This window comes from Camelus bactrianus, chromosome 1 (genome assembly GCF_048773025.1).
Source record: "Camelus bactrianus isolate YW-2024 breed Bactrian camel chromosome 1, ASM4877302v1, whole genome shotgun sequence".
Taxonomy (NCBI): Eukaryota; Metazoa; Chordata; class Mammalia; order Artiodactyla; family Camelidae; genus Camelus; species Camelus bactrianus.
The window spans coordinates 147,227,129-147,251,824 of record NC_133539.1 but is presented as its reverse complement, the minus strand read 5'-3'; positions in this window follow the sequence as shown (position 1 = coordinate 147,251,824).

The window sequence follows — 24,696 nt, the reverse complement described above, 5'->3', positions numbered from 1 at the left end:
CTCCCTTCCGTGGCTGACAGCCAAGACCGGCTCCAGTCCACTCTACCCTCTGGACACTTCTCTGGAAATCCAACATGTGAAGATGGATGCTCCCAACTAAATGAGTCAGGAGCTGACATCTTCCAGAGCGCAGCCCCACTGTCTCCCAAAGATGCAGTGTGTGTGTAAATACGCTGTACTGACACCTTCCCTGCTGACATCTGTGGATTCTGATTTACTCAGGGAACAGGGAGGCTCACAAATGGTGTAACTTGGTTATTACTGGAAAGATTAGTTTGAAATTGACAACTTCTTTTACACTTCATAGCTAAGTGTAAAAGCTTAATTTGAAAGCCAGTGAAACTCCACTCACAGTGTGAAGGCAGGACTTGGTCAAGCCTTGGCCTGAGCCCTCAGTTTGGGAAGATAGATATTTAGGACCTCGCAGGTCCTGTTCACATAATGTTTATGTCTCCTCCACCCTCAAGGGGCCTATGATTTTATGGGGGAAAGGAATTCTAATTTATATTAAAATATTAAACTTGTTGACAATGTAAAAAGTTATACTGGTCTTTTGTTCTTCATTTGTTTACTCTAAGTGTCTGCAAAGAGTATCACAGGCTGGTTTGAAATAGATTATTTTAGCAGAAAATCTGAGGTTCAGGAAGGCCAAGAGATCAGGAGACAACTTCCATTGGAAAGGCAGTTTCTACTCACCGGACTGGTGGCGGGCCGGCACCCCACGCGGGGCCACACCACGGGGGGAAGCCCGGGGCCAGAAGCGAGGGGCAGGGCGCTGTGGACAGGGGCTGTCACGGGGTTTCTGCAGGAGGGAAAGGCGAGGCAGGTGAGCTGGCTGAGGACTGGCCAGTTGAGTAACTTCATGGGTTCTAGGGTGGAATGGCGACCCCAAGTGACTGGACTTGACTCTGGGTGAGCTGGGCAGGTGGACAGTGGCTCAGTGTGAGTCCAAGTCCAGTGTAAAAGTTGGGGGTTAGACCTTGAAGGACTCCTCCCGGGGTGAGAGGGCCCACAAGGGAGACAGGAGGCCAAGTCCAGGTGACTGAGAACAGGGCGTGTCCCGCCTAGGCCTGCAGGGCAGATGAAGGCATCCAGTCTGCAGAAGGTAGAAACACGGTCCATATAAGGGCTCCCCTCAGATGTCACCTCCTCAGAGGAGCCTCCCCAGCCTGCACAGTCTACAGGGACAGCCTCCTCCACGCACATCTCCCCAGCAGACACCCACTTCATTTCCTGCATAGCATTCAGGACCCAGGCCCCTGCTCCGCACCCAGCCATGGTTCCGCTGCCCAGAGGGAAAGCCCTCACAGAAGCCATCAAGCCCTGCACGACCTGGGCCCCACCTCTCTGTCTCCCCTGCCACCACTGGCCCCCCAACCCAGCCCTCTCCTCCTCCACCCTGCTCTCCTGACTTATCTGAACCCTGTGTGCTCTCCAGAGCATGAGTCCCTCCTCACACACTGTGTGTGCTCACTGTGTGTCTCACCCACTGTGTGCCTTCCACCCAGGTCAGTGCCCAGCACACAGTAGGGCTCAGTCAGTAGTGAATGAACAACTCTTACCATCACTGCTGGGAAGATTCTTGTCTGTGGCCTACAGCGTTCATACACCCAACACACATTCGCTGAGGTCCTACTGTGTGCTGGGCGGGTTCCAGACCCCAGGCACAGCAGGGAGTGAAGCAGGCAGGTCTCCATTCTCATGCAGCAGACAGCCTGGTGGGGCACACAGAGAAAATTAAGTAAAATATACACAATGTCTGGCGGTGATAAGTTCCTTGGAGAAAAATAAGGTCAGGGAGGACATTTGAGCAGATTCCTGGAGGTGTTTAAGAAGCAGAGGAAGAGAGATCCTGGCTGAAAGATCAGCCAGCGCAAAGGCCCTGAGGCCACAGTGGGATGCACGTGGAGGGTCTTAGATGTCCTTGTGGGTTCTTTGTCCCACCTTGAGTATGTATGTTGTTTTTTATTTGTAAACATTAACCTCACCTTTGTAGCTAATTAACCTGCATCATTAATCTGTAAAATTTAGCCAATTCTGCCTCAGGTGTTGTGGGCACAATGGCGAGCTAGTTACTTGGGTTGGTAAAGAATTACCAGGGTCTGAGAAGGGTTTAGGAAAGTTTAACAGGGACACTGCTATAGGCCACATCGGGCCCCACAGACAAGAGGTGCCTTCATGAGCACCAAGGGTTGGTGTGTGGGGTCTGTTATTGGGGGTTCTGTGCACACAAGGAGGAGAGGGCTGCATGATCAATTCATGCACAGGTACCTGGTTGGTTGTGAGATCTGTCAGGGGCTTCCCTGAACAACAGGATTTACCACTTTGATAAGGGCAGGATGTGAGGCCTGTGTTCCTGAGGCAATGAGTTTTCATAGAGTAAATACACATTAAGAGAAGATGTTTTATATCTTGTAGAAATGCAGGTGTGCAAAGGGTCGTGCAGTGGGGAGTGGGAGGTAAGGTGCCACTGGGCTCCAGGCATACAAAGAGCCCAGGGATGGGGCTGTATGCCTCTAGAGAGTGCCAGCTGGCTCCACACCAGGGACTTAATGTGGAAACAGGAGAACCTGGGTTGTCAGCACGTGTCTACTGAGTGACCTCCCTAAGCCCAGCTCTGTTAGGCACCAGGCAGTTGTGAAGTGAACACGAAGATCTCCGTCCTGAGGTCCCAATGAATGAACATCTTGACATCCTCAAGCCCCTTCTCCTGCACCACCGCCCCACTCATCTGGGTCTCAGGCTCTGACCATTACCTCAGTGGCACCTTTGTCCCCTAACTCCAGATCCTCTGGACATCTCTGTGCTGAGTTGTTCCAGGTCAGCCAACCCCAAACTGAGCTCTGCCATTGCCCCATGACTTCCTCTTCCCTGTGAAGTCCCCTCATGAAAGAGGCCACCACCAGTGGGATCCTTTAGTCCTGAGGCTCAGCCTTCCTCATCCCTCTGATGCCTCCCAGCCCATGATCCCGCTCTGGGGAACCCCCATCATCCTCTCCTCCCCGCTTCAGCCTCGGGCTGCACACAGACGCCCTATTCACAATCCCCCATGAGGCAGGTCCATGTTCACTTGAGGAAAGAGTTTCACAAGTGGGCATTGCTGGGAATGAACAGCAGGACCCTGGAGCAGAGGACAGACGAGGACTCCAAATTAGCCAGAATACAGGTTATAGTGGCGGCAAGGTGTCCATAAATGATGAAGCTGGCATCACACTGCAGCCTGGCCCTCTATTTCCCCAGGGTGCCCTGCGTTTCCTGTCTTGGCCTGGGGGGCTGCCTCCCCCTCACTCTCTGTTAGAAGGATGTTCATTCATTCACTCACACTCTCATTTATCATGTACGTGGGTTCTGGCTAGATGACAGCTCATCCTTGGAGACACAGCTCAGACCTCACCTCCATGAAGCCCTTCCAGATTCCAAGTCCCTCCTGCAGCCGCTCTGGCCTCCCCTGGCACCCCCAGGGCTGGGAGCTCACTCTGATTACCTCTCCAGTCTGTGAGCTCTGTTAGAGCCCTGGGCCAAATATGGAAAGGGACTCAGAAAAATGTGCCAAAGGGCTAAGAAAAATGGTACTAGTTCTGTGTTACAGACAAGGACACTGAGGCACACGGAGGGCAGTGGCCACCCAAGGCCACAGAGCTGGATCTCAGTGAGCCCTTCCATGGCCTGTTACTAGTTCTCCATTACAGATGAGGACACTGAGGCACAAAGAGGGAGCAGGGACCTGCTATAACCTTGGCCCCATGGCCTGTGTCCTTTATGACCAGCTCCATGCTGCCAGCAGGGGTGTAGGCCCGGAATGGATGTTGAAAGCAGCCTGACCCCCAGGGCCCCATCAGATGCAGGGTCACTCTCAGGAAACACTCCTCAACACCTACTCCACACCCCTGGGGTGAGGACCTCATTGCTGTTCCTGGAAGCTGGCTGTGCCTCCCTGTGGATTGTCCTGGGACAGCACAGGAGAGGCTTGGGGCAGCCACAGGGCCCCTGAGGCTCCCTGTCCCCAGCTGAGCAGCTCTGGTCCCCTTGACTGTCCCTGGCAGAGGCCTGATGACAAGAAGTATCAGCCATGCAGCGAGGTGTGCTTTGAAGATGAGGAAATAAGGCACAATGCAGGTACATGCAGAGGTCCAGGTATTCACTCAATAATCACTGATTCAGGCCTTGCAGTGTGGCTGGCCTGGGCCCAGGCCTGGGTGTCCAGCAGTGAATACAGTCAACCCCTTGAGCCTCCTGGGAAAGCAGTGCTCAGAGAGATGGGCCCCCAGTGCCCCCACCCTGCTCCCCATGAACAATTACACTAAGATGAGGCTGTGGACATGGGTCCCAGTGGAAGGTGAAGGGAGGGGAGGCACCCTCTGTTTCCATGAGCCTGGACACTGGAACCAGATGGCCTGGGCTCTGTAACCTGGGGTGGTCACCTCACTTGTCCTCTCTGTGCATCAGTTACCTCTTCTGCAGAAAGGGGTGATAACGCCAGTCCCTGCCCCACAGATTTCCACAAGGAGTCAGTGAGCTTCTCTTTCTTAGGCGTGTAGGACAGTGCCTGGCTACGGGTCAGGATACCGCTCACCTCACAGTAGTCTGTCCCACTTTAAAGATGAGGAAGCCAAGGCTGAGGAGGTTATCAGACCAGCCCGGGCTCGCCCCCTCCTCATACTCTGCTGACATCCCGTCCACCCAGCTCTCCTGTGTTCATGTCATCCTTTTGTCCCTCATGTTGCTAAGAATCTCTGAGCAAATCTGCATGAATGGAGACACACCCTCTCACCACTTTGGTCTCTCTGGGCCACGGGCAAGATGGGGATATCAGGCTCCCCGAGACAGTCCAGGAGGCCCAGCATGTCCATCAGTGCACTTCCACTCAGCACAGAGTCGGTGTGAGGCCCAGGGCCAGAGGGCGCTGGAATAGCCCAGAATTGGGGAATGCCAGGTGCGTGGTGAAGCACACAGAGGCCCCTGGAAGACAGTGTTCAGGCAGCCAAGGTGCAGGGCCTGAGGGTTCCCAGAAGGGGCATAGGACAGAGTCCAGCCTGGACACCCCTGCTGGGCCCTGAGAGGGGATAAGAATTGGGACAAACCAGGGCCCTGCTGGGACTCCTCCTCATCCAGCAAAGAAAAGACAAGGAGACAAGTGCAGCTGACCCCATGGCTCTCCCTGTGTGTGGGTGCTGCTTCCAGGATCCTGGAGGTTCCTCAAAAACTTGTAAAGTGGCTGCTTGTTCCAGCCCTGTGTGGGCAGAACTGAGGCAGGGAGGACAGTGACTCAGGACAGAGCTAGGATTCAGCCCAGTGTGTGCTGGGCCCCTCACTAAGAGCAGCCTCTGGGCAACATGGACTCAGGAATTACCCCGACACCCCTCTTAAGGCTCCTGGCATGTTAGCAGGGACGGTCCCAAGGCCCATACCCTCTCACGGGATTCCAACATGTGGGATCACCACGATCCTGGGAAAGGAGAGAGTGTGGGCTGGGCGTCAGGTCTGCATTAGACCCCAGTGCTGCCCCTAACACCGTGTGGCCTGGAGGCTTTCCCCTACCTCTTTGTGCCTGGCTTTCCAGCCCTGACTCAGAGGACTGCTGTGCTTGGCCCACAGTAGGCCCCCAATCAGAGGAAAAAGCCAGCACTCCCCCAAGAATCTCTCCTCTTACATGCCCAAAGCTAAGCTATGTGCTACATGTCACCAGAGCTGACCCTTGACAAGCAACGCAAGTACAATCCAGAAGCTCCTCCCTCCTGCCTGAGGCCCTTCCCTCCTCAGTGACAGTGGCTCAGAGCAGACCTCTGCATCCCAGAAGTCTGAACTGAGCCTTGTGACCTGAGGAAGTCCCTGTTCCACACAACTTGGTTTCCAGGTCCTTCCAACAAGGCACACGAGCACCTGCTCAGTGTTTTAGCGGCAAGGTCCTCCCTTTGCAAATTGCCCCATCACAACCGGGCTAGAAGATGTGAGCTCCAGACCACGTGACTATCAGACGCATGACTTCAGGGAAACATCCCTGCCCACACTGCACTCCTCAGAGCCCAATTCCTAGAAGAGGGGATGGTGACCCACAGCTCTGCAGTTTTATCAGAACACAGCCCCCACCCACCCACTATTGGAAACACGTGTGAGAAGTGAAGATTCCCGAGTGCCTGGACCCCCGTCATCCAGAAAGCAGAGGTCGGGGTAACAGACAGATGAGGAGAAAGTACTTTCAGACCATATATCTGATAAGGGGTTAACACCAAAAACATATAAGTAACTCTTACAGTTCAACAGCAAAAACAAGCAATCTGATTTAAAAAGTGGGCAGAGGAACTGAATAGACATTTTTCTAAAGAAAACACACAGATGTCCAACAGGTACATGAAAAGGTGTTCAACATCACTCATCCAAGGAAATGCAAATCAAAACCACCGTGAGATATCCCCTCCCACCTGTCAAGATGGCTGTCATCAAAATACAAGAGATGACAAGTGCTGGCGGGGGTGTGGAGAAAAGGGAAACTCGTGCGCTGTTGGTGGGAATGTAAACTGGTGCCATCACTGTGGAAAACAGTATGGAGTTTCCTCAAAAATAGAACTCCCATATGATCCAGCAATTCCACTCCTGGGAATATAGCCAAAGGAAATGTAATCACTATTTTAAAGAGAGAATAGTGTCTTCATGTTCACTGCAGCATTATTTACAATAACCAAGATATGGAAACACCCTGTGTCCATCGACAGATGAATGGATAAAGAAAATGTGATACATACAGAGGGAGAGGCTTCAATGTTCCAATTTTACACATGAGAAAACTGAAGCTTATTTGCTTTGAATAATTGAGCAAGTGATGTTGGAATCTTTGAGCCCCAGTTTTCTGATTTCGAAGATACACCTCAACCCTGATTTTTAGAAGGTAGGGTTACAGGCTCTGGGGACCCTCCACCTTCCACACTTGTAGTCATGCTCCGGGGCCACCATCCCAGAGGTGGCTGCGTAAACACATTTAATCCGCTTATTCTGCACCTGCTCAGCACTTGGCTGCCACTCTGTTGTCACTGCCTGATACCAGCTGAGGTTTTATAGGTGAATCATCACCAGCTACCCGCCCACCCCCCTGACATGTGGGGCAGGCCCCTCCTAGCCTGGTCATTCTAAATCTTTAGCTCACACATCAGCACAACTGCTTCAAAAGAGCCTCACTTCCTGTGTGGAGGTGTTGACAAGGGGAAGGGAAGGGAGTTTGGGGTGGTCTCTTACTCTGAAGGTGACACATGAAAGGGATATGTTTATGTCCATAATGGGACTCAATTTGAAGCTAAGAATGTGGTCCCAGAGAGGAGTAAAAGCTGAGAGGCTACAAAGCTGCTGAGAAAGGGGCTTGACTATTGGATTGCAAATGTGTAATTTAATTTAAATTATCATCCCCCTGGATGACAACAATTTTCCCCCAAGGTGAGAATTGGCCCCCTGACCCCTGGGCACCCCTCACTTCCAGAAAGTAATCATCTGAGCATGGGGGGCTTTAACTTGGGGTGCTGTTCCCTCAGTCATAGGTGCACCTGCTCAAATGTGCGCCCATGGACTGCAGTGCCCACATGTCAAGGCGCCTCTCACACCTGGCCAAGGAGGCCCAGGTCATAAGACAGGAATTAAAGTCTGTGGTGTCACACATGAGTCCCTGCAGGGGTGAGTGTTGTATAGAGAAGAGCCCACACCTCCCCTCCCCTCCCCACCCTCACCTCCAGGTGGAGTGCTGAACGGAGCAGGCTTAGCAAGCATCCTGGCTAAGGGTGGGGAGGCCGCCCACTCTGAAGTCATAGGTCAGATTGTAGGTTGGAGTCCCACCCCCACAGCTCACCAGCGAGCCCCTCTAGTCTGTTTTCTCCTCTGTAAACTGGAACCCAGTCACCCTCACCCTCAGACATGGGTGCAGCCTGTGTAAATTACAACACAAAGCCCTGGGCTGTTCCAAGTGCCCTGGGGTGTCCAGCCCCGAGGCTGGGCAGGTGGGAGAAAAGAGGTGTGGGTTAGCAGGATTGACAGCAGAGCTGAGACCCGGCTGAGTGTGTGCGCACTGATATCCAGGAACTGGGAGCTGCCACTAGGCAAATCCATTCACTGAGGCCATGTTTACTCTCCCTTGTCAGTTACAATCCTCTATTTGAACAGAGGCCTCTGGAGTCTATTAGCCACATTATTGCCTGTCACCACACTGTTGCAGTTCCAGGGTCTCCATTTAGCCAACTTGAAAGAATAGTTTTTTTTTTTTAAACCAGTGACAGAAAACCAAGGTGGCTTAAAGAAGCAAATAGGGCAGGAGAGAATGACTTATTTAACTGAGACGTCCACAGGGAGACAGCTTCAGGCAGGGCTGTACCTGGTGCTCAGTGACATCAGCAGAAGTCATCCTTCACCACCTCTGGGCTCTGGCATTGGTGCCATCTTCACATGGCTCTTCCTTTATGAGAGCAAGACAGCCACCAACTGCCACAGACTGACATCACCACTCCTCAACTCCCAACTGAAATAGAACTTCTCTTCCCCCAGAATTCCAGCACTGAGCCCTGACCTCTGTGGAGCCTGATTGGGCTGGTGCCCAGCCCTGAGCCAATCACAGTGGCTAGGGAGGATGGAAAATGCTGATTGGCCAGATCGAGGCCATGTGACCATCCTCTCCAGGAAACCTGTGAGCTGTTCACCTGTTTCCACAGTGGAAGAGTGTGATGTCTCCCAGAGGATCCTGCTATTAGCCCAATCTGCAGTTGGCATGATGGGCTGGGATGAATCCCTCTGCTTGGTGACAAGTGACAGGTCACTTAGTGTTTCCTTGCTCCAGAGAGGGAGGCATGTCCACTCAGGATTGGTGCTTCAGGTCCAGAATATAGCAGAAAAGCCTCCAGTCTCCCAAAAGTTGGGAAAGTGAGCAGTGACACAGGAAAGGCACTCCTCTCTGTGGCCCTTGGCTTTCTCCTTGTTACAGTGGAGAGTGCATTGCTGCCCCTCACAGCCCACCTCCCTGCTGGGAGGCCTTTGCAACAGGTGGAGAGTGCTTGGAAAAGCCCACTTATTCTGAGGAACTGTTGTTGCTCCTGGTGATACTATTATTTTCATGCCAGTTGTGAGGTGGGCCCTGAGGGGTCCCTGAACTGGGGGGACAGACACCCACAGAAACTGGACCCAGTATTGCTGTTCATTCAACGATGATTTACTGAATACCTACTGTGTGCCAGGTTCCCAGGGTAGAGCAGTGATGCTGACAGCACAAGGTCTTGCCCTCCTGGGGTGGTAGACACCACAGGGGTACAGATGTGAGCAGCATGTGGAATTCTGGGGATCCCCAGGTAGGGGAGGCAGGCCTTGCTGAGAGTCACAATCTCATCTTTTCCGTCTTTGAAACCGTAGTGCTGGGACCTCTGATACCCTGCCAAACACACATTTCTCCCAGCTTGTTCTTAGGACTATTTCATCCAAAGCAAGGCGTGGATATGTTCAGGGAAGAGCTATGAAATGCATCTCCTTGGGGAAATTCTTTGCGGTTACAAGATCAAGTGTATGTACACCCTGCTGTACTATGGGGTCCTGAAAAAGGAACCCTTCAAACTTCTGCAACATTCTTCTATGTCCCCCTTTCCCACTCATATCTCAGCAACAACAATGACAAGTAAGTCAGGGAATGACTCATTGCCGGTCTCAGAGTTCTGTGAAATTTTACTGCCAGTCTCCACCCCCTAGGACTGACTTCTTATTACTGTTTAAAAATTAAACTTGTGGAGCTGGCAAGGGATGTGAGGCAGATACTGAAGGGGATGCACACTAAGCAGGGTCTCCCAGCTCTGGAATACCCTTCACCAAAACCCACCAGGATTTGGGGAACTTTTACTTTCAACCCGGACCTCCACCCAGCTACCAAAATTGAGATGGGAGCAATGGTTGCTTCTTCTTGAGAAATCCCCCCTCAACTACCACCCTGATACCCCCCTGCTACTGCCCAGGGGGATAACATTTTGCTGGGACTCCTTGGATCCTAAACCCGGAGGAAATAGGGGGCACTGAGAACAATGAGAGTCTTGCTCTAAAACCGGGAAGGTCCTCACCTAGCACAGAGATCAGATGAGCCAGGGTGCTCTGCTGGTTTTCCAGTGTTGCAAATCTACAGTCTTTTGCCATTTTAACATCCCGCTTCTCCTTTAGGTGCCCCCATCACCGCACTTTGGCTTCAGGGTTGCAAAAGCAAGGAGCAATTTTTAAAAAGCACACTCAGACGCACACCAGAGGCAACTAGGGAGCGTCAGAAAGACGCAGGAGGGAAGCAGGAGGCAGGAGGAGGCAACGGGCAGGGAGCCACGGGAGTGGGAAGCAGGCAGGTCCCCTCGCAAATCCCCCTCCTGCCTCACGTCTCATCGCTGGTCTGGCCGGGGACCGAGGAGCCAGGGGGCAGATGGAGGATGGGGCTGGCCCTGGACAGCGGGCTCGGCCGGAGAGTGGAGGAGGTCGGGGGTTGGAAGAGAAACGCAGAGCGAGGGAGGCGGCTGGAGGAGGACGATCCCTCCGCGGGATCGGGAGGCGGTGTAGACGCCCTGGTCGGGCTCTGTGGAGTGCTGCTAGTTTTCAACCCGCTCTCACAGACTCCAGCCCCTCGGGAGCTCCCCAGATGACTGTGAGCTTGGGCTGGGGACAAAAAGACCTGACAGTTTCAGCACGGCCACCCAGCCAAAGGGAACAAGAAAAGAAAAACATTTCTCCCATTCTGTTTTTCTTTTATTTTTGTGCAGCCCTGCTCGGTGGGAGGGAAGGGGTTAGACTGAGCATCCCCGGAGGAGAAGGCGGAGGGTCCGGGCGGGAGCCCGAGGACCGGGGGGAGGGTGGTGCGGACGGGGCTCTGAAGGCGCTCGCCGGGCGGGAGGCGCCGCGCGGAGGCTGCGGCGGTGCCGGGGCGGCCCGCGGGGCCGGGGCCGGGGACGCGCCGTCCGCTGTCGCTGCGCTTCGCCGTCTCGGGCTCGGTCTGCACACCCGCCTCCCCGGGCGCGGCGGCGGCGGCGCGGCGGCTTGGCTCTTGAGCCCGCATACCCCTCGGTGGTGGCCCGCGGCCCCTCTCACACGCTCGGTCAGCGGCCCCCGCGCCGCGGCTTTCGGAGAAGGAGCTGCTGCGAGTGGCTCTGGCGCTGAGCTCAGTGCGCCCGGGGAGGCCGGGGGAGCTGCGCCGTCCGGAGGGGACCGGCTCCCGGAGAGGCCCTTCGGCTGGAGCCCGTGCCCCCTCGCGGCTCCCGGGTTTAAGGAGCACATCAGAGAGAGAGAGATTTATATACATACATACATACATACATACATACATACATACATACATACATATTCATTCATTCATTCATTCATTCATTTTTAACTTGAACCGAGGGCATTTTGTTGGGGTAATTTTTTTTTTAATTTCACACGTGTGCTGTTCAGCCTCAAGGCAACCCGAGGCAGGTGCCCAGGCTGGTGGCTGAGCTCCCGTATATGGGTGGGTGTGGAGGGGGCAGGGGGAGCTGGCGGAAGAGGGACCCAGTGAGGGCTGGTGTGGAAGCCCCCTCAAAAAATTAAACTACATTTCAATTTTCTTTTATCAGAATTATCTCTCATTCTTGTTATTTTTGTATATACGCATAAATATTAAATATATATGTATATACATATACAAATACTTACATATATATACTTAATATTTAAGACATTATTTTTGACAACACAATTTCCAGAATCAAAGTTATCTTCTGATTGATGTATATCTTTGTAATAGTGTTTATTATTTCATTAACTATAGGAATTGACTGAAGGATTACTAGTAATATATTATTGAAGGAAAAAATGTTCCATTTTTATTCAGCATAATGTTCCCTGGTTTTGTCAAGATAAATTCAGCAACAACTCTTACTGTAGGCATATAAGCAAGTATGAATCGATTGCAGTTGATTTATCTTGTTGATTATTACTTGTTTCCAAAATTTCCTTCAGCATTTCCAGGAACACTTTGGAATCCTATATTTACCTTATAATTAAAATAATAGATCATTAGCAAAAGACCAACGCTCAGCGGTGTGCTAAACGATTCTTTGTAGCCTGTCTTCTCAGTATGTTTTCTGACACGGATTCCAGCTGATGGCCTTGTCACACTGACTGAAACATTGCCATCTCTGCAGTGTGAGATGACAAAAGTTGACTGAGGAATGAGTGATCACTGAAGACCCTCTTCCACTTATGACACTGACAATGTTTCCTGCAGTGAGAATCCTCCCATGTCCTGCAAGTGTCACTGTGTGAGGAATAGAAACCCAACGTGTAATTGACTGAATTGATTCTCCATTAAGAATTATTTTGTGCAATCTAAGAGCTTTCGTCTCCAAATAAAATAAAGCTTTTCCTTCTTCTGTGTTTTAGAGATTATTCCTGTTTATCATTTTCTTGTGTGCACCCAGGGCTGGAGCTTGGATGAAGGCTCAGCCAGAGTCATTATAGACCTGTCTGCTCGACAATGAGAATATGTTCTTATGATCAATGAGAGCATTTTTACATTTGTTGTGAACATTAAGTTTCTCTAGCATGTGAGTTCTTTGGTATGAATAAAGATTAGCTCTCTGGCTACTGCTTTTCTTACATTTGTTACATTTATATGGTTTCTCCAGGGAGGGCTTGACTTTCGTATTTCAGGGCGGTTATGTTCTGCTCAGTCCCCAGTTGTTTATGGTCTGTTTATTGTCTCTTGAGGGCAGCCCTCATTAAGAAGAATGAAATGCTGTGGGCCTATTTCAAAACAGTTGCTTTCTTTTTCCCCTGTTGGAAGTGAAGCACATTGTCTCCAATTGTCAATGTGAGAACCTGGTAGGAATCCTGAACAAAAGTGGGGGGCCTCCTGGAACTGAGCCCCCTGCAGTTTTTAACTCTCAGACTGGAGCACTGAGCCTCCAGCAGTTTGTCAGCTACGGTTCGGGTTTCCTCCCTGGGGTCCATGGAGGTTTCTGCTTGTGCATTTCTACTCTAGTCAGTGAAAGTCTTTGTGTCCGTCTGTCTGTCTCTCCAGTTTGGGGGGTGGCAATGTGCCCTGTAACCTCAGTTCTCTGAGGCTTCTAACAGGATTCATTGATTTTGTTTGTTTAGTTAGTTTTTCACTTGTTGTTAGAGTTAAAACTTCTACATTTTTACATCCTGAATGAGAGTGAATTCTGAATTGTCCTTTTTTATTTTATTTCCCTGAAAGTTTTGCTTTTTAAAATTGTTATTAATAAAATAATCATTCTTCATTTCATTCTCAATTCCTAATTATGTTTAAATTTTTATTAATATTTACTTTATTTTAAATGATTCAAACCTAATTCACTTGTGTTTATCTTTCTTTTCTTTTAACTTACAAAGTTGAACGTTTAATTATTGCATTTTTGAACACTTTTACACTCTATTAATTTGTTCAAACCCAAGTTTCATCTGCATAATTGTGTTTCTGTTTTAGGGAACAATGCCCTTGGAATTTTGACAGGCATTACATTGAATATACATATCGCTCTGAGTAATAGAAATATTTCTTAACAATAATAGTTCTTCCAATCAATGAACATGAGATGTCTTTCAATTTACTTGCATATTCTCCAATTTCTTTCATCAGTGTCATACTTTTCTGTCTCTGGTGGTTGGGACTCTGGGACCAGAGTGGAGAATGGAGGAGGGACAACCCAGGCAGCTGCTGAAGCCACTATTGATTTGGGGGCACACCCTTTTCCTCTCACCTGCACTAGCTTAGACTTCCTGCTGCACTGAAGCTATGTGGAGAAGAAGAAAAGCACCATCAGAGAAGTCACGACCCCTCAGCCAGAATTAGCATAAGTCCCTAGGGGTGCACAGCGGGGCTCCTGGCCCATGTCTGGGTAAGACTCTGGAAAAGGGATTCTCAATCTGGTGGAACCCCTTAACTGGAATTCCTGATCTGGAAGGTTCCACCTGGGTAGTGATCACGGGCTTAGTGGGGCTTGGAAGCCATTCTGGATTTCTGTAGTTTAGTTTCAGCTTCTGGTCTTTCTGGTTTCTGAGGCTTCCATCTGCTGACTGAGGTCGGCTTTGTGTCTTGTGCTTAGAGATCAAAATGGGTGACATCATTTCTGTTTCATCACAGTCCCTTGGGAAGAATTTTGATTGCTTGGTTCAACACTAGGTACAGCCCCATGACTAGGGGAGAGGTGGTATTTTACTGTAATACCGCATGCCGTATGTATGCCCTTCAGTGAGTAAGAAAAAGTTGGAAGCATGTTTTCAGTAAATAAATGTGTGAGGAATGGAAATGCTTTTTGTTAAAAGGAAAAAAAAAAAAGATGATTTTGGCCTCCAGCTCTTTGTTTCTGAACGGAAAAAAATAAGGAACAAAACAACATGGATACAGAAAGTTGAAGGAGGTTTGTGGAAAAGACACACTGAGAAAAGAATTTTGTACATGGTCAGGATTTTCTAAGAAAATCTAAGGCTTGATTAAATGTAACTAGGTAAACGGATTTTGTTAAGAGTAGACAGATGCAAGATCGCATTTGTTTTTACTCTCTGTTAGTGAAACAAAGATTTCTTTAACTGTTGAGTGGCTTCTGATAACAGATTATGTGAATTTCTTTGTCTTTAGGCAATCCGTTCCCTATCTGCTCTTGAAATATTTTATTGTAATTCTGGTTAAATGAATAAAAATTGTTTTGCAATGATTTATGATCTTATCTGACCAAGTATTTTAAAACTCTGACAAACTTCCCAATTATCAAATATTAATTAAGTTTCTTTGACCTCCATCTAACTTTGGAATGCTTCAAAGAGCCCCTGGAGCATCCCCAAAAGAAATCCCAAACTGATTGCATTCATTTGATATGTTAAATTACATAGGAAGCATTATTGAATGAGTGATGACAAAATATCTTACATTATATTGTACATGTGAATGTTATTAACATAAAGATTCTAGAAGTTATATGGAATTCCTAAAATTTGGTAAGTCCTGATAAAATATTATCAATCATAATTCCAATTATTGTCTTAAAATATATGTCACAGCATTAACCACGTTTCTTTGTCAGCTGCATTGTAATCAGGTCTGTAACCATGCCTTCCTGAGCCTTCTGTCACTCATAGACAGTTATGCTTTTACTCTGATGCCCTTGAAAAATGTCTCCTTTTCAAAAGGTTTATGGAAAGCACTTTTTGATAAGTACAGGTTTCTGATTTTCAGATCATACCACTGAGCTGGGTAAGAAATTAAAGAAATCTAATGGAATTTTTTATTTCATAAAACTGTTAACAAAATATTAGTTACATGAAATGGAGTAAACTGATGAATATAGTTCCAATTTTTGGTTTTGTCTGAAATATTCCTGGCTTTTAATCTTTATTTTCCAGATATGAGGTAATCTTCCCCTGAAGCTAATTATGGCTTACAGGAATTTGGTAAATTACACCTTTGGGAACAGAATTGAAGCATTTATCTTTTCCTTCTACCTGAGACCTCCAGGAAACCCTTAGGTTCCTAGCAGCCTTTCCAAGTGAATGAGGAAGGCCACTTCATGGCAGCTGCAGGAACCTCAAGACATTTTGGAACTCAGGAAGAGAAAACTCCACCTGGGCCTGCAGGCACTGCAGGTGAGGGCTGGAGGCACGGCTTTCCTGGCCTTGGGAGGCCTTTTACAAGTTTAACTTGAGGCCCCTTATAAAAAGTTCCAGCAAGATCAAATTTAAAATAGCCTCTTAAAATATTCTTTTTTACAGAGTGGTGTATCTTCACATAGATATTCTTTGCACTGAATGGTTTGCCAGGAAGACTGGAAAGTAAAATTTAAGTTTTACTGTGACTGTGTGGTGTGCATGGGGTCCAAGGGAAGTGAGGGTCTTGTAGCAAAGGCTTCTGTGGGGCAAGAAACAGTCTGAAAATGTGCTGATTGGTTCACACACTTCCCAATGTGCAACATAGTGGTGTGGTGTTTTGTGACTGTGCCATGTAGTGGGGCATAAGTTGGTTTTCTCAGACACAGGTGGTGTTGTGTAAACAGAGATACAGCACATTGTGTCTGGAAAAAACAGTGGGAGCTTTGCAGCAACCTATGTGAATTTTTAGTGTCACTGAGAATTGTTCACCAGATCGTAACACCCCTGGCACAATTTGGGGCAACCCTAGGCTGAAGGTAACACCATGGTCAGGACAAGAAGAGGGAGATGACACCTGTGGCCAACCAGTGTGCACAGTGGTGAGACTGGTGGCAGGGACACAAGCTGTCCTCACCATCATTGGAACAATGAGAGATGAGACATTTCACATGCACACACAGGTCCCAGTCAGTCACATTCTGGGCCAAGTGCAGGGACTGCTCATCGCAGATCCAACCTGATGGCAGGCCTTGGGTGGGTGCATTCCTCACATTTACACTTGCCAAAGTCCTCACACCCGTAGGTGTGCAGCCCCGATTCTTCCTTGCTCAGTGGCTTAAGCTCACCTGGCCTGAGCTCTGATCTGGGCTGTTCCTGGTTATTCCAAGGAGAAGGATGACCCAGCAGCCTCTTCGCAGAAGGGCTGCTGCTGGGGCTTGCCCTCACGCTGCTCTGGTTTGATTGTCTACTCAACTTCTTTGTCCCAAATATAGGATTGAAGAAGGTGACCCTGCACGTAGAGGCCTTGGCTAACTTCACACAAAAGCCCTGAATGATAGCCAGCAGAGTTTTACACTGTTGAACACGGAGTTTCCCCTATTGTGGAAGACAGCTTCTCAGAGCCAGATGGCATTAGACATACTGACGGCTTCTCAGGGAGAAACCAGTGTGGTTACTCCTGCCAAGCGCTGTGTTCACATCCCTGATGACTCTGGAAATGCCCCTTCCCTTCTTGATGATGTAAAAAGCTGGATTCAGAATGTTGACGGTGCTGACACAAATGCCCTGAAATTCTCTCTGACGCCCCTCATTGGTTTCCAAGTTTGTTTTCAATTCCTAAAAGCTGTGCTCTATGTTTTCAGGAATATTTCAGCTATTGCTTGTGCTCATCAATGTTATTCCAGGGTTTTATATGTTTTTTAGCTTATGATGTGCTGTGTATCCTACCTTTGTCAAACTATGGTAAAATCTCTAATATGACCCCTTACTAAATGGCATGAACACGTAAATTTTTCCATCAGAAAAAACTCAGATGAAACCCCAGTTCATTAGGAAGCAGCTAGGGGAGAATGGCGTCCACTTCCCTCTTTCCATAGATATGGAAGGAATTCACAGTGGGGAATATTGTCATTGGCGACCATCTGGTATTTGTAACTGCTTAAGTGTTCAAGGGTTCAGATGGCGCTTTTCCTGCTCTGGCCCACCAGGGTGGGACTGGAGAGGAGGGGTGGTTGGGTGGTCTGCCCAGCCCCCTGGTGGGGCTGTGTGCTTTTGCCCCCAACACCTCAGAAATGTCAATTGGGTTTCTGTTTTCTGTCTCTTATTGTTCATGACTCACTGCAACTGCACACACAGGCACTTGTTTGTAGCCTCTTGTGGTTTCTTTGTGTTTTGCTGCTTTAGATGTAGGTCCTGGCCTGTGCCGGTGCTGCAACAGGAGGCCCCAGGTCTCAGCCTGCCTAGATATTAGAGACATATATCAGCCTGACTTTAAAATGCACACTTTTTTTTCTAGCACTTTTCCACAGCCTCCCTTCCTGCACACCCTTTGTTCTAAGCACAAGAATATTAGAAGATTCCCAAAGCCAGAGGTCAACAATGTGCCCATAATGACATGCCCAGTGGAAGGAATAGCTGCTTCGGCAAAAGCAAGGACAATTTTGCAACAATTTGTCACCCAGAATGTGATCTCTAAGGAAACCAGTGACTCTCCTTGAATTCAAACCCCCTTCCTTCCCTCCCTGGCAGGCCCACAGTCTTGGAGGCATTAGCCCACTGTGAGATCTTTTGCCTGGCAAAGAAATAAAGCAGTCTTTTCTGCTTCATCCAAAATTCTGTCCTCAAGCCTCAGCTCAGTCATTGGGGTGAGGAGGCCAAGTTCAGGCATCACTTCTAAATGACTTTGGCACTGGAAGCCCTTGCCTATATTGACAGGCAGTGACAGTATTTAAGCATCACGTTGAGGAAGAAGAGACTTTTCCTTATTCCTGCTTCTGGAGAAACTCCTCCCAGGCTAGATGTTGTCCCGAGGCCTTCAGTCACTGTAGCTCCTGAAAGTGTCCGTGGGCGATGGCACAACTAAAGAGCCGTGGTCCTCAGGCGCTGAGCGTGCCTTCCACTTTCTCTCCGTGGGGGTCGTATCAACTAGGAAGAACCATTGGTTCTGAGCGGTCCAGGCTATGTTCTCATTTTTCAGGGAAGAGGGAAAGTCATCTTTATCAAAGGAAAGTCAAGGTTCAGAAAACTTAATCTGAACAGTGAAATAATTAGTGTTTCATTGCATAAATCAAGACATATCAATGACAAAAAATAATAATTTGTGCCTGACATTAGTCTAAGTTTTTAAATAGCGTCTGAAAAACCCACTTGGGGAAGCTGAGACTGCAAATTCAGTAAGGCCTCTCAAAACTTTATTTTTCTATTCTTTTTTCTTTTCCTTTTTTTTTTTTTTTTAACTAAGGCTGTTCTACAGGTTAGCTGTTATATTTCATTGTATCCACTTTTAAATTTGGTCTTTCCATTAGTGCTAATAAAATAGCTGTCTGTGATGAGAGCTTTCTAAAAAATTAGCAATTTAGAAGTTTTTCCAACTCAAAGGATCCATCATTGGCCATTGAAGAGTAATATCTTAATAGCCTATTTGTAGAAAGTCCCAGCGGGAACTTTCCAGGCTACCATGGGCGCAAGAGGTATCCTTGTTGAGGGCAAACATGATGTAGCCCCCATGATCCAAAAGTTCATTCCCTAGAAAGTCTGAGAAAGTAAAGAACTTTGTTATATCATTAATAAAGCAGCAAAGGTTGAGACAACAGAGACCCCTCATGGACTGGAACACCTTATGGCAAGCTCCCTTGAGAACTGGTGCAGACTGACCAGGAGAAGGCTTGGAGTTCCAGTCTGTTCAGCTGGTCTCCAAATTCACACTGTGCATGCTCCTCCTGAGTGGGACAGAACGGGGAGTTTCCTCACTGGCCAACAGGCCAAGCTCTCAAGACACTGAACAGACAAAAAGAAAGCCTAATGTGACCAGTGGTTGTTCTCCTTATGACAAATGACACAAAAGACAGAGATAAAGAAAAATAGTGACAATGCCTGGTTGGAAAAATTTCCACAAACCAAGAGTAATTTACTGAATTTCAAACCAAGAGTCATTGAGTCCAAGGAGCTAACCCTACAAATATTTTCTCCTGCTAATAGAATTCTAGAAGAGGAAAATGCTTACCTTTCTCATTTCCAAAAGATTCTACAGGCAGAGACCCAGGAGTTTGACCTGGTAAGAATCTCTCCTTCTGCTGGCTTTTGTCAATTGCCCCAGGATCTCCACCTGCAGCATCTGTGAGTGACGTGTACTTAGCCAGGGAAATTGCAGCTCATCCTCACTGTGGACTTTTGGGGAGGAAGAAGTGTTTCTCTATTCTTCTAGGTTCTTCTGGCTAGTATAAGAATTAAATTGACGTGAAAGAGATTAACAGGAGAAAATCAAACAAAAGTTTAATAACATGTACACCTCGGAGAGACTCACGCCCCTGGAAGGCAGACAGCCGAAGCCCAGCAGGAAGAGCTCTGCCATCATTGCCAGCCCCCATGCCCATTGCTTCTCATGCTGCCCTGTGACCAGGCCCCAGGAGGGGTCCAGTCATGCACAGAAATCAGGACTTAGATCCAAACAAAGTCTTGGCACCAAAGAAGGGAAAATATTGGGGCAGAGTCTTAGGGAGCTTGTAGCAAAACCCTCTCTGCTGACACACAGGGAAGCTGAACCCTGGGACAGGAGGGGACTGTTCCACCACTTATGTGATGGACTTTGCGGGGCCCCACTTCACTCTCACCCTAAGGAAGCCCCTGAGGGAGAGGCTGAGTCCAGCTCCAACGAAAAACCCTGCAGCTCTGTGGTTTGCCAGTTCTGTGGCTCCACCAGCCCAGGGAACTTGGACAACTGTTGTATGTGGAGCCTCCTTTTCCTCACCCCTAAAATGGGCCTGACACCCCAGCTCACAGGACTGGCCATGAGGGTCTCACAAAAGGTCTGCAGAATGCTGACAGCCCAGGCCTTGGTGTGTGGCCTCTCTCTTCCCAGGCCTTGACCCTGGTCCCCCTGTTCAGCCCCCAGACTCACATCCAGATCACCCTCCACACTGGGTCCAGCATCACCAGGGCGGTGATGTTTTTGCTGAGGGAGGGGATGAACCTGGATTCTGATCTCAGGGCCCTACGGACCCTTCCCTGAAAACCCCTCACCTTCAGCTCTGGGCCCACCCCACTGTTTGCAGATGGAGCAGTCTGGGATCCTTACTAGACTCCTCGATCTCCACACCCCTCGCCCTACAAGAACCCTGGCTCCTAGTCAACCCCCAAGACTTGTGACAGCAAATCACATGGTGTTTGAACCTTGGCTACTCCCATCACCAAGTCTACTTGCATCAGCTTTTCCCGGCCCTACTGGCAGTCACTTGGAAGGAGGATCTTAGCTAATGTGGCAGTGGGAGGCGGGGCTGGAGGAGGAAGGCCTCTCCTCCCTTGATTTGGGGGCCTCCAGCTGGGGGTAGCCCCCTCCTCTGACCCTGCAGCCCCTCCCATGCAGGGCACTCACCCCCTCCCGCAGCCTCTCCCGGGCTCTGGAGGCCCCGCCCCAAGGCGCTGGGCTTGGAGGCTGCTCTTGCCGGAGTGGAGGACAGAGCCATTGAGCCTGCCCCCCTCACCCGGTTCCCCAAGCCCCCCGAACTCAGACCCTGACACATGACCCGGGCAATGGTAGCAGTGCTACGTGCCCTCCAGCATGTTCTGATTCCAGAACAATCCCAACGCTGGCACGCACTGGGTGTGTGACTCGGGGCTGTGGCCTAGCCTCCCGGAGCCTGTTTCCTCACCTGGCAAATATTGGACGCCCACTTACCCGCCAGGTTCTCCTGAGGTCTCAGGGCCATGTCACTTTTATCCTCACCTACTGCTGAAGCAGAACAGAAAGCCCCACACCCTCCTTCCTTTCTCCTCATCGCCGCTCTGTGAGGCTGGCCCCACGGGGTCATCCTCCCTCCATTTCCCGGCTGAGGAGGCAGAGGCCTGCAGAAGGGCAGTGGGGTGCTCAGGGGCCCACAGAGGAGAGGCCATATCCCCTTCTCAGCCAGAGGCCCTGGGGCAGCGTCCCTTCCCCAGTCCAGCTCCGCCATTGGTGGGAGTTGTGTCCTCCGGGCTCCCAAGCGGTGGCAGTCCCCCATCTGGGTGGAGCTGTGGATGGAGGGGACATGGGCCTTGGAGGCCAGATAGAGGTCCCTGCCTGCCCCAGGACCCCTGGAGTCTCTGCCACCCATGCTGGAAACAAGGCCATGCTGAAGCCTTGCCCTCCCCGGGAACAGCTCAGAACACCCCCTGCACAGCAGGCTTTCTTCATCCACTCAGGAACGTGACCCCGAGGCCCCGCCTCTGACTCACAAGGTGGGAGGGGACAGGACACTTTGCTTCCTCTTTCATATGAAGCTTCTGAAGTCATTCAGGAAGGATCGACTAAGCTCCCACCATTTCCCAGACGTTTCTCATGAGGCACCCGGGGCCTGTGTCATTGCTGACTGGGGACCAGGGTGACAATCCTGACCGTCACTGACCAGCACTGACGGTGAGTTGGGCACAGTGTGGAGTCACATAATGAACACATGTCTGTCTCTGGCCCAGCCACTCGGACCCAGGACTGGGCGGCCATATGCACACCTAGACCATAGGATCCCTGCAGTGCTCATCATTGGGATGAGAAGGGCGCCCTCCCCTCGGAGGTGCAGTGAAGACAGAATGAGTAGCAAGGACTCCTGAGGACAGATGGGGCTGGTGAGGGAAGAAAGTTACCCCCACCCACCCCGTCCACCCAGGAGACTGGAAGAAGCCACTTGCCAGCAGGAGGGACTAGAATAGGAGCCAGAGACCCGCTAGCGCTGCCATCTGAGTGCCCCCTAATGGAGCAGCACGGAAACACCACATTCCCAGGGCCTTCTGCCCCTCCACCTGCCTGTGAACAGAACACATCCCTCGTCCTGCTGATCCAGAGAAGATGGGGATTTTTCAGACGCTTTAGTGAGAAACTGAAAACCACATCCCACCCCATCTCCTTCCCTCCTTGACCCTCCTCTCTCCAGACCTCAGGCCTCCACGCTACCTCGATGAGCAGACCCCTGCTCCAGGAATCGTCTTTGCTACACAGATCTTTATATTTCCAGAAGCTCTTCCTAAGGGGAAGGGTAAGAAGGAAGGAGAAGTTCAGGGAAAATGTGTTCATGAGGAGTTAAAGGGCAAATCCATTTTACTTGAGAACATGGAGTGTTCAGACTGTCTGGATGAGGGCCTCACTGGGATTCTCTGGGCAGGAAGGTGCTGTGGGGCTGGGGATGGAGCCCTGGGGTTGGTCACCTGGGGCCTCCATTTCCATTTCTACTGAGAAGATCCGTTTCCACCAGTTTGAGTTTCAGCTGGACAGGGCTCTGTTGGTATAAAGAGAACACTAGAAATTCTCCAATTTGACTCCAGCCCCTGGGATGTTTAATAAAATCAATTCCTAAAGCAGTAGGAATGGTGGCCTATTTCCCAAGGGGGCTTAGAGACTTGGCCCCCAACCCAGATCATGCCTGTCAAATTTGTTTCCCCCAGAAGGTGCCAGCTGCCTCGGGGGGGATGGCAGACAAATAAGTGACCCCACACTGAATATGAACTTCCTGTGGAGAGAAACCCACCCACATAGAAACTGACCCATGTCTCCTTCAGAGAGTGATTTGAGGCAGAGCAGAGAGGTCTGCATTCAGGGAGCAAAATTTCCTGAGGACTGGAACCCTTGGTAAGGGGAACATAGGAGGCTTGGAGGTGGGAAGCTGCTGCCCTGCTCGCTCTAGCTTTAGTCCCCTCACTGTCTCAATTTGCCCTGGATGAGACACACCCCCAGGGAGCCCAGGGAGGACCTAGAGGGCATTCAATACATGAGACAGCAGGATGTTGAAAATCCACAGGAATGAAGTTAGCTCAGCCAGTGGAAGAATATAGGTAGGAAGCATCCACCCACTGAGAGCTGGGAGTCAAGGTCAGCATGGCCCCGGCAGGACAGACCTGGGACTGTGCAGGGACCTGGACCGCAGACTTCCATCCAGAAGGCAGGCAAAGGAGAAGAGGCCATTCCCGAGATTCCAGAGACGGGCTTCACTGGATAGTCCATCCCATACCCTGGCCACCTTGACCCAGTGCTCCACCACCCAGGCTTGCTCCTGGGCCACCACGCTCAGTCCTTGTGGTAGGGGTGATGATGCAGGTGGCCACACTGTTGAGCTGAATGATAGTAGCATGGATGGTGGTGCCATGTGCTCATTGCTAGGGCTGTTTTTCTGGGACCAGGTGAATCCCAGACATTGAGAGGGAACCACCTTCTTCAACACCTCCTGGAGCAGAGGGAACATCACATGATCAGCCATAACTCATCTCTGCATCCCAGATGGGGATCACCAATCAGAGTGGGAGTCCAGGAAGTAAAGGACATGGTTGGAGCCTTGGTTTTTCTCTGTGCTGAGGGCACTAGCACCACACTGATTTTGGGACTCAGTGGGTAAAGGAGAGGGGAATTTCTACAAGCCCATCCTCACTAAATCCAGGCTCCAGAGGGCAGCTCCACTCTGCTTAACCCCAGGGGCATCTTCCACCATCCTGATCACATTCTGTTCTGACTCCCTAGATGCATGTTCCCCAGTAGCAGCTACACTCAGGCTGTTTGTTTCTCTCCCTGTGTTTAAGTTCACATCAGATATGTGATAAGTGCTGGGGCAGCTGAACCTCTGGGCATATTTCTGGGTGACCCTTGGACCTGGTTGCACAGGGTGACCTCCCCTCCCGCAACCAATGGGCCAGGCCCCACCCACTCTTCTTTCTGTTCTATCTATTTAATCTACACAGACACTCTGTGCAGGACATCCTGTTATCCTCCATCTCTGCAGGTGGACAGAGAAGGCTTGGGTTTGAGAAAGTTGCCCAGGTCACATGGTTGATAAGCGGTGGAGCTGTGGTCTTGGATTCTGGTCCCAGAAGTCTGGATCCTGGAAAGGATGGGGTGGGACAGCTTATTCAAAGGGAAGCCCTGCCCCAGCACCCTCATGAGAGCCCACCCACAAGCACATCCAGCAGAGTCAGCAGTTCTGCCGCCAGCCTTGTGGGGAGGCTGTGAGTTCAGACTGCTCCTTACTTGTCCCCTTCCTCCTGGTCACGTATCAGGGGCACAGGGGCCCTGGGGCTGGAGCTGGCTCTGTCTCCAGTTTTGAGGCTGGAGATGGAACACTGAGTGGACTGGCCCCTTTGCTCCGCCTCAGAGTGCGCCCCCACTGGGGCAGATGCTGCTTGTGCCACTACTGGAGAAGCTGGTGGCGGTGACGCTGGCTGCGGCGCCAGTGGTGCTGGTAAAAACAGATAGGGGTTGTCTCCAGGCCCTGAGTTGACCCTTCCTCTGGCTCTTCAGCAAATTTTCAGCTGTGGGGTTGGCACAAGTGGAGGGGAAAGAGAAACGTTCATCCACAGAAATGACTTTCCCTGTCTCTTCCCCCAAAAGAAAGCTCTGCTGCCTTCAAAAGGGACACACAGCCT